Source organism: Triticum aestivum, chromosome 4B (assembly GCF_018294505.1).
Source record: "Triticum aestivum cultivar Chinese Spring chromosome 4B, IWGSC CS RefSeq v2.1, whole genome shotgun sequence".
Lineage (NCBI taxonomy): Eukaryota > Viridiplantae > Streptophyta > Magnoliopsida > Poales > Poaceae > Triticum > Triticum aestivum.
Window position 1 is genome coordinate 46,372,886 of NC_057804.1, and position 10,735 is coordinate 46,383,620.

Consider the following 10,735-nt stretch of genomic DNA (forward strand, 5'->3'; position numbering starts at 1 on the left):
GGTTCCAAGGTCGATGTGATCGCCGTCGGCACGCTACCTCTACATTTACCTACGGGATTAGTTTTGAACCTCAATAATTGTTATTTAGTGCCACCTTTGAGCATGAACATTGTATCTGGATCTCGTTTAATATGAGATGGCTACTCATTTAAATCCGAGAATAATGGTTATTCTATTTATATGAGAGATATGTTTTATGTCATGCCCCGCTGGTCAATGGTTTATTCTTAATGAATCCCGAACGTGATGTTACACATATTCATAGTGTGAATACCAAAAGATGTAAGATTGATAATGATAGTCCCACATATCTGTGGCACTGCCGCCTTGGTCACATTGGTGTCAAACTCATGAAGAAGCTCCATACAGATGGACTTTTGGAGTCTCTTGATTTTGAATCATTTGACACGTGCGAACCATGCCTCATGGGTAAAATGACCAAGAGTCCATTCTCCGGAACAATGGAGCGAGCAACCAACTTATTGGAAATTATACATACTGATGTGTGCAGTCCAATGAGCGTTGAGGCTCGCGGTGGCTATCGTTATGTTCTTACTCTCACTGATGACTTAAGTAGATATGGGTATGTCTACTTGATGAAACACAAGTCTGAGACCTTTGAAAAGTTCAAGGAATTTCAGAATGAGGTAGAGAATCAACGTGACTGAAAAATAAAATTCTTACGATCAGATCGTGGAGGAGAATATTTAAGTCACGAATTTGGTAAACACTTAAGGAAATGTGGAATCGATTCACAACTCACGCCGCCTGGAACACCTCAGCGTAACGGTGTGTCTTAACGTCGTAATCACACTCTATTGGATATGGTGCGATCTATGATGTCACTCACCGATTTACCGCTATCATTTTGGGGATACGCTCTAGAGACAGCTACATTCACTTTAAATAGGGCACCGTCTAAATCCGTTGAGGCGACACCGTATGAATTATGGTTTGGGAAGAAACCTAAGCTGTCGTTTCTAAAAGTTTGGTGATGCGATGCTTATGTCAAGAAACTTCAGCCTGAAAAGCTCGAATCCAAGTTGGAAAAATGCGTCTTCATAGGATACCCTAAGGAAACCATTGGGTATACCTTCTACCTTAGATCCGTAGGCAAGATCTTTGTTGCCAAGAATGGGTCCTTTCTGGAGAAAGAGTTTCTCTCGAAAGAAAAAAGTGGGAGGAAAGTAGAACTCGACGAAGTACTGCCTCTTGAACCGAAAAGTAGCACAGCTCAGGAAAATGTTCCTGTGGTGCTTGCACCGACTAGAGAGGAAGTTAATGATGATGATCAAGGTACTTCGGATCAAGCTGCTACTGAACTTCGTAGGTCCACAAGGACACATTCCACACCAGAATAGTATGGCAACCCTGTCCTAGAAATCATGTTGTTAGACAACGGTGAACCTTCGAACTATGAAGAAGCGATGGCGGGCCCAGATTCCAACAAATGGCTTGAAGCCATGCAATCTGAGATAGGATCCATGTATGAAAACAAAGTATGGACTTTGACAGACTTGCCCGATGATCGGCGAGCGATAGAAAACAAATGGATCTTTAAGAAGAAGACGGACGCGGATGGAAATGTTACCATCTATAAAGCTCGACTTGTCGCTAAGGGTTATCAGCAAGTTCAAGGGGTTGACTACAATGATACTTTCTCTCCCGTAGCGAAGCTGAAGTCCGTCCGAATCATGTTAGCAATTGCCGCATACTATGATTATGAGATATGGAAAATGGACATCAAAACGGCATTCCTTAACGGCTATCTTAAGGAAGAACTGTATATGATGCAGCCGGAAGGTTTTGTCGATCCTGAAAATGCTAACAAGGTATGCAAGCTCCAGCGATCCATTTATTGGCTGGTGCAAGAATCTCGGAGTTGGAACATTCGCTTTGATGAGATGATCAAAGCGTTTGGGTTTATGCAGACTTATGGAGAAGCCTGCATTTACAAGAAAGTGAGTGGGAGCTCTGTAGCATTTCTCATATTATAAGTAGATGACATACTTTTGATGGGAAATGGTATAGAACTTTTGGACGGCATTAAGGCCTACTTGAATAAGTGTTTTTCAATGAAGGACCTTGGAGAAGTTGCTTACATATTAGGCATCAAGATCTATAGGGATAGATCGAGACGCCTCATAGGTCTTTCACAAAGCACATACCTTGATAAGATATTGAAGAAGTTCAATATGGATCAGTCCAGAAGGGGTTCTTGCCTGTGTTGCAAGGTGTGAAATTGAGCTCGGCTCAATGCCCGATCACGGCAGAAGATAGAGAAAAGATGAGTGCCATCCCCTATGCCTCGGCTATAGGGTCTATTATGTATGCCATGCTGTGTACCAGACCTGATGTAAACTTTGTCGTAAGTTTGGTAGGAAGGTACCAAAGTAATCCCGGCATGGAACACTGGATAGCGGTCAAGAATATCCTGAAGTACCTGAAAAGGACTAAGGATATGTTTCTCGTTTATGGAGGTGATGAAGAGCTCATCGTAAAGGGTTACGTCAACGCTAGCTTCGACACAGATCTGGATGACTCTAAGTCACAAACTGGATACGCGTATATTTTGAATGGAGGGGAAGTAAGCTGGTGCAGTTGCAAGCAAAGCATCATGGCGGGATCTTCATGTGAAGCAGAGTAAATGGCAGCCTCGGAGGTAGCGCATGAAGAATTATGGATGAAGGAGTTCATCACCGACCTAGGAGTCATACCCAATGCGTCGGGGCCGATCACTCTCTTCTGTGACAACACTGGAGCTATTGCCCTTGCCAAGGAGCCCAGGTTTCACAAGAAGACCAGGCATATCAAGCGTCGCTTCAACTCCATTCATGAAAATGTTCAAGATGGAGACATAGATATTTGCAAAGTGCATACGGATCTGAATGTCGCGGATCCGTTGACTAAACCTCTTCGGCGAGCAAAACATGATCAACACCAGAACTCTATGGGTGTTCGATTCATCGCAATGTAACTAGATTATTGACTCTAGTGCAAGTGGGAGACTATTGGAAATATGCCCTAGAGGCAATAATAAAATGATTATTATTATATTTCCTTGTTCATGAAAATTGTCTATTATTCATGCTATAATTGCGTTATCCAGAAATCGTAATACATGTGTGAATACATAGACCACAACACGCCCCTAGTGAGCCTCTAGTTGACTAGCTCGTTGATCAACAGATGGTCATGTCTCCTGACTATGGACATTGGATGTCATTAACAACGGGATCACATCATTAGGAGAATGATGTGATGGATAAGACCCAATCCTAAGCATAGCGCAAGATCGTGTAGTTCGTTTGCGAGAGCTTTTCCAATGTCAAGTATCATTTCCTTAGACCATGAGATCGTGTAACTCCCGGATACCGTACGAGTGCTTTGGGTGTACCAAACGTCACAACGTAACTGGGTGACTATAAAGGTATACTACAGGTATCCCCGAAAGTATCTATTGGGTTGACACGGATCGAGACTGGGATTTGTCACTCCGTATGACGGAGAGGTATCTCTGGGCCCACTCCGTAATGCATCATCATAATGAGCTCAATGTGACCAAGTGGTTGGTCATGGGATCATGCATTGCGGTACGAGTAAAGTGACTTGCCGGTAACGAGATTGAACGAGGTATTGGGATACCGACGATCGAATCTCGGGCAAGTAACGTACCGATTGACAAAGGGAATTGTATACGGGATTACTTGAATCCTCGACATCGTGGTTCATTCGATGAGATTATCGTGGAACATGTGGGAGCCAACATGGGTATCCAGATCCCGTTGTTGGTTATTGGTCGGAGAGCTGTCTCGGTCATGTCTGCGTGATTCTCGAACCCGTAGGGTCTACACACTTAAGGTTCAGTGACGCTAGGGTTGTAGAGATATTAGTATGCGGTAACCCAAAAGTTGTTCAGAGTCTCGGATGAGATCCCGGACATCACGAGGAGTTCCAGAATGGTCCGGAGGTGAAGATTTGTATATAGGAAGTCCAGTTTCGGCCACCGGGAAAGTTTCGGGGGTCACCGGTATTGTACCGGGACCACCGGAAGGGTCCCGGGGGTCCACCGGGTGGGGCCACCTATCCCGGAGGGCCCCATGGGCTTAAGTGAGAAGGGAACCAGCCCCTGGTGTGCTGGTGCGCCCCCCTTGGGGCTCCCCCTACGCCTAGGGTTGGAAACCCTAGGGGTGGGGGGCGCCCCACCTGACTTGGGGGGCAAGTTCCCCCCTTAGCCCCCCCCTTGAGATTGGATCTTTATGGGGCCGGTGCCCCCAGGGCCCCTATATAAAAGAGGGGGGAGGGAGGTCTGCGCACCCTAGTCCCTGGCGCCTCCCTCCCCCCCCTCCCGCAACACCTCTTCCTCTCGTTGAGCTTGGCAAAGCCCTGCCGAGATTCCCCGCTACTTCCACCACCACGCCATCGTGCTGCTGGATCTCCATCAACCTCTCCTTCCCCCTTGCTGGATCAAGAAGGAGGAGACGTCTTCCCCAACCGTACGTGTGTTGAACGCGGAGGTGCCGTCCGTTCGGCACTAGGATCTTCGGTGATTTGGATCACGACGAGTACGACTCCCTCAACCCCGTTCTCTTGAACGCTTCCGCTCGCGATCTACAAGGGTATGTAGATGCACTCCTCTTTATCGTTGCTAGATGACTCCATAGATTGATCTTGGTGAAGCGTAGAATTTTTTTATTTTCTGCAACGTTCCCCAACATGTTCCTTCCCCAGCATGAGATCCATCCTCCGCGTGGCGTCCTGCTGCGTCTCATCAAAAGCCAGGACCCGCGTGGAGCGATGCTTGACCTCATGAGGGAGAACCTCTTCTACTCCGTAGATGAGGAAGAACGGCGTTTCTCCTGTTGGCTTGGTCGCGGTGGTGCGGATGGACCACAACACGAACCGCAGCTCGTCGAGCCAGCCCCTGCCGCAGGCCTCGAGCTTCTTCTTGATGGTCCAGGTCTTAATGCCTCTCAGGACTTCCGCATTGGCCCTCTCAACCTGACCATTGCTCTGTGGGTGCGCTACTGAGGCATAGCAGATCTTGGTTCCAAGGTTAGCATAATATGTTTTGAAAAGGTTGCCGGTGAACTGCGAGTCATTGTCGGTGATGATGCGATTGGGGACCCGAACCGGCTCACGATTCCCCTGATGAACTTGACGGCCGAACCAACTAGGATGGTGCGCACGACTTCTACCTCTGCCCATTTGGTGAACTTGTCGATGGCGACGTAGAGGTGTCGGTAGCCCCTGGCGCCCGAGGGAACAGCCCCAAGATGTCCAGCCCCCAGACCACGAACGACCACGTGAGCGGGATCGTCTGGAGGCCCTGTGTGGGTTGGTGGATCCGCTTGGTGTGAAACTGGCATGCTTCATAAGAGTGCACCAGCTCTATAGCATCGTTGAGCATGGTGGGCCAGTAGAAACCACTGCGAAACATCTTGCCCACCAAGGTGTGCGACGAGGAGTGATGCCCACAGTCCCCACCGTGTATGTCCGATAGCAGCTCGAGCCCCTGTTCCCTGGAGATACATCGCAACAAGACGTCATTGGGCCTTCTGCGATATAACTCACCATCCTTGATGCAGTACACGGTGGCTTGACGGGCCACGCGCTCGGTATCCTCCTCCTTCTCTCGCAGGGTCCCTTGAAGCAAGTACACCTTGAACTCTTCAGTCCAGCACCCCTCCTCAGACTCCAGCGTGAGCAGCAAGCGGGCTCCTGAGGGGCGACCGCGGACTGGGGCACCTGTCTCCGGTGCCCGTGGTAAGTCCTCCGGAGGTGGTGCTAGAGCCGTGAAGTGGGGGGTCGCAGATGGCTTGAAGAGCCACTCCTTCAACACCGCTGACTCCTGAGGGAGTCTGCGAGAGGCTCTTTTGGCGATGTCGTCTGCCTCCTTTTTCATCTCGCGCGGTAAGTGCTGCAGCTCCACACCCATGAACCGCTTCTCCATCTTGCGCACCTCCTATAGGTACGCCTCCATGTGCTCGTCCTTGGGTGTGTATTCCTTGTTGGAGAAGTTGATGAGAAGCTAAGAGTCGCCCTTGATGGTGAGTCGCTTTACTCCCAGCGCAGCCGCAGCCCTAAGTCCAGCGAGCAGGCCTTTGAATTCTGCAATATTGTTGGAGACCTTTTCGCCCTGCTGGAAGCAAAGCTATACTGTGTAATAGAGCTTGTCCTTGGTGGGTGAGATGAGGATGGCCCCGCTATTGCGCCTTCTCGTGCAAACGCCCCATCGAAGTACATGGTACATACATCCGGCTCCTCATCTCCTGGCAGGAGGGAGCAGTCCTCGCCCGCTCCATGGTCAGGAGCGTCAGTCCATTCGGCCATGAAGTATGCGAGGGCCGCGCCCTTGATGAACTTGGTGGTGCTGAACTCAAGGTTGAACGCCTGGAGCTCAATGTTCCATCCAGCGACTCGTCCAGTTGTGTTCGAGCTCCGGAGAACCCTCTCTAGTGGGTATGCTGAAACAACCTTGATGGGGTGGCCTTCAAAGTAATGGCGCAGTTTTCTTGAGGCAACTAGGAGTGCGAGCAAGAGCTTCTGAGGCATGGGGTAGCGCGCCCGAGCCTCCCTCAGTACTATGCTGACAAAGTAGACAGGGTGCTCGACAAGGAGTGTGCCATCAGCGGGATCTTGTTCTTTGTGAGGGCACAGGCCCTCCATGGCCTCATGAGGCATGTCCTCGGGAGTCTTGACAGCCACGGGATCAACCATAGCCTCGGGAGGGACGTCGAACACTGCACTGGTCGAGACTTCGGATGCTTTGCCCTGGGGGTGCTGCGCCTTACTGGACAGCTGTCTATCCTGCTGAGACTTATTGATTGGTCGTTCTTCCCTTAGTGCCACCAGGGCGGCGCTGGCTGAGTGTGGGGTTGCTACTAGATAGAGCACCAAAGGCTCTAGAGGGTGTGGTGCCACCATCACCGGAGGGCTGGTCAAGTATTTCTTGAGGTCCTGGAAAGTTGCGCCTGCCTCTGGGGTCCACTCAAATGGCTCCTTCGTCTTCATCAGCTTGAAGAACGGGAGGGCGTGCTCCCCCAACTTGGAAATGAATCTCCCAAGTGAGGTTAGGCAGCCGGCCAGCTTCTGCATCTCCTTCAGGGTCTGCGGGGGGTTCATGTCCTCTATCGCCTTGACCTTTTCCGGGTTGGCCTCGATCCCTCTGTGCGACACCAAGAAACCCAACAGCTTGCCAGAAGGGACCCCGAACACACACTTCTCGGGGTTAAGCCGAAGATCCAATGTGCGCAGGCTAGCGAACGTCTCCTCCAGATCTTTTATCAGGGTTCTGGCCTCTCGAGACTTTACCACTATATCATCAACATAGGCCTCTACGTTTCTCCCGAGCTGCAAACCCAGGGTGATGTGCATCAACCGCTGGAAGGTTGCCCCAGTGTTATGCAGCCCGAAGGGCATGCAGGTGTAACAGTACACCCCGCACGGGGTGAGAAATATCATCTTCTCCACATCCTCCACGGCCATCTTGATCTGGTGGTAGCCGGAGAAGGCATCTAGGAAGCACAATAGGTCACACTCGGCGGTGGAGTCGACGATTTGGTCGATGCAAGGGAACGAGAAAGGATCTTGCAGGCAGGCTTTGTTGAGGTTGGTGAAGTCGACACACATGTGCTCCTTCCCTCCTTTCTTGGGGACGATGACGGGATTCGCCAGCCACTCTGGGTACCGCACCTCTCTAATGACCCCTGGGACCTGTAGCTTACGGGTTTCCTGGACAATGAAGGCTTGCTTCTCGATGGACTGGCGGCAAGCCTTCTGCTTTACCGGCCGCACATTGGGGCACACCCTCAGGTGATGCTCGATTATCCCCCTTGGGACCCCAGCCAGGTGTTTGGGTTCCCAAGCTAATACATACTTGTTGACTCGTAGGAGGTTAATCAATGCTTCCTCTTGGTCCTGAGGGAGGCCAGCCCCTATGGTGAAGGTGGCACTGGCCGTCCCATCCTCGCAGACCGGCACTTGCTTCGTCTCGGCTCGGTCTTGAGAGAAAAACTGCTTCTTCTTGGCCGGTGCTGCTTCTGGGGCCTGCTGACCCTTCTCCTTGCCGGGCAGCGTGGACGCGGCTGTCCTGAAGGCGAGCTTGAGGGCCTACAGCGTGCCTTTGGTGTCCCCCGCCACCGTGAGGACACCATTACTGCCAGGCATCTTCATGAGGTTGTACACGGGGTGTGTCGCAGCCATAAACTGAGCCAAGGCCGGGTATCCCAGAATGGCATTATACGGCAGGTCAATCTTGGTGATGTCGAAGTCGACGAGATTAGTGCGGTAGTTGTCACGTGTCTCGAAGGTGACAGGGAGACGGATCTTCCCCAGGGGCCTGGTGGAGCCGCCGCCGACCCCAGAGAAAGGCTTGGAGGGGCGGAGCCAGCTGGGCGGCACGTGGAGCAGGCCGAACGCCTCCGGAGAGAGCATGTTGAGGCCGGCCCCGCCATCGATGAGTGTCCTGGTGATCGCCACATTGCAGACGGTGGGGGTGTAGAGCATTGGCAGCGCACATGCTCTCGTCATGGCATCGAGGTGATCCTCGGGGCTGAAGGAGAGGTCAACTTGGGGCGCCGCCCAGCCCGGGGGAGCCCCCGAGCCTGCCTGAGTAGCGCCTACTCGCCGGCAGAACTTCTTGACATGGCGGTCGGGTGGTGGTGCCTGCAAGACACCTAGGAGAGTAGCGACGACCGGGGGCGCCGGTGCAGCGTAATGGGCGAGGAAGAGGCCACGCAGCTCCTCCCGGGAGGCCACAGAAGATGCCAGCAGGTTGAGCAACCAGGCGCGTGGCGCACCTACAAGGGCCATGGGGAACTAGTTGGCCTTCGCATTGTCATCTCCGCCGGCCGCCCAAACTGCCTCCTCATGTGCTTGAAGAAAGGGGGCCGGATCTACCGCACCGTCGTCGCGCGGCGGCATCTCTGGCCGGAACTTGTGCGGCCATTGCACCTACCGAAGGGAGAGGGTGAAGCAGCGCAGCCCCGATGCTTCTCCAGGAACGCGCGCTGACCGGGCCGGCAGAGGAGCAGCCACCATAGGAGTCAGCAGCACGATCTAGAGGTCGAGGAAGAAGATTCCGACGCACCCCTACCTGGCGCGCCAAATGTTGGATTTCAGGATCCGGCAACCCTTGAGAGGTTCAAACTCTAGGGTGTGTGCGGAGATCTCAACCTGTCCAGCCTGCCTACTCACGATCCTCCTAAGCCTAATGCATCGAGCTCAAAGAGACACAAAGACACAAAGATTATACTGGTTTAGGCCACCATTCTGGTGTAATACCCTACTCCAGTGTGGTGTGGTGGATTGCCTCGAAGGGCTATGGATGAACAAGTACAATGGATGAACAAGCCTCCGGAGGAGAGGTGTTCTTGAGCTGGTGTGGTATTCTACTTGTGTTGATTTCCCCCTTTCTCGTCCATCAGTCCCTTTGTCTGGTGGTGGCTAGTACTATTTATAGTGGCCTTGGTCCTCTTCCCAAATATGAGCGGGAAGGGATTCCACAACGGCAGGATTTGAAAGGGGACAAGTAGTACAGTCTATCCTGACAAAAGTAGTCTTGGCCTGCGAAAAGCCTCTGGTCGTGACGCTGCGGTGGGCTTGCTAATGACCTCCGTCTTGCCGTCCTGGCGGTCTTGGTCTCGTTGCACCAAAATGGCAACCTTTGGCTGATTCCTCGGGACTCTGCGCCTGTGGCTTGCCTCCCTTGCACCGAAGAGGAAACCCGCGCACTGCACCCGCCTGACCCCCATCTGGCCTTGGTCGTCATGGCTCACATCAGCTGAGCCTCGTGAGTTATCTTGCATAGAACTCTCCGCCCCTCAGGAGCCCTCCTGAGGAGGCTGCTTCCTTCGGGGGTCTTGTCATCGTCCGCCTCGCGAGGGTCTTGTGGTGTTGGTGTTGAAGCTGGGCCGTACCAGGTTGTCGATGGAGCCACGTGGTGGGCCGTAGGCAGGCAGGGCTGGATACCCCCATATCCAGGACGCCGGCAAGACTGACTGTGTGGGATGTACTTACGATCGGAACTGATTGGGCATGTATAATCGTATTTGATCGCTCGCCCATCGCACACGACCTCATTTTGTCGAGTGTGTGTGCCAGGAGGGTCTATCCCCGATGGTTTCTGGGTCATGTGGAAAGGACCACCCTATCATAGTCACTCACTTGACGACTGTTCAGAACACCATAACGGAAAGGGATTAAAAACCATTTGTATAGCACCTTGCTATACCAGTGTAATCCTACAATATAGCAAATTGTCATTATTGTTTCCACAATTTACCAGTAGAAGGCTACCATGCCAACCTCCAATTATCCTCCAGAAGAGTAAAAAATTGATAGGGCCAGTGTTGTTCATTCCCCCGACCGCACAAGAGAATGGAGAGAAGCCGCCACAATCGATCCACCGCCGCGCGCCACTAAAACCATCGCCCTGTCCCTCCGTCTGACAGCCGGCATGGACGAAGGTTTGCCCGACCAACCACTGCATGTCCTATGGCTCCCTCATCGTTCCCCTTTAATCCGTATGGCTCGTGGACACCAACAAGCTCCAAGGCGATGACGCAGGTGGCCTGAGCCCCAGCGAGGGCAGAACTTGTCCCACTGCTAGCAATGAGCCTGAGCAGCAAATCGTCCCATGATGGTGAAGCACACCTTTGTTGTGACGTCTCAGGCTTGCCAAGCCGCTCCAACTCTTTCATGTGAGGCCACTGGCGGAAGGATCTCCGACAAG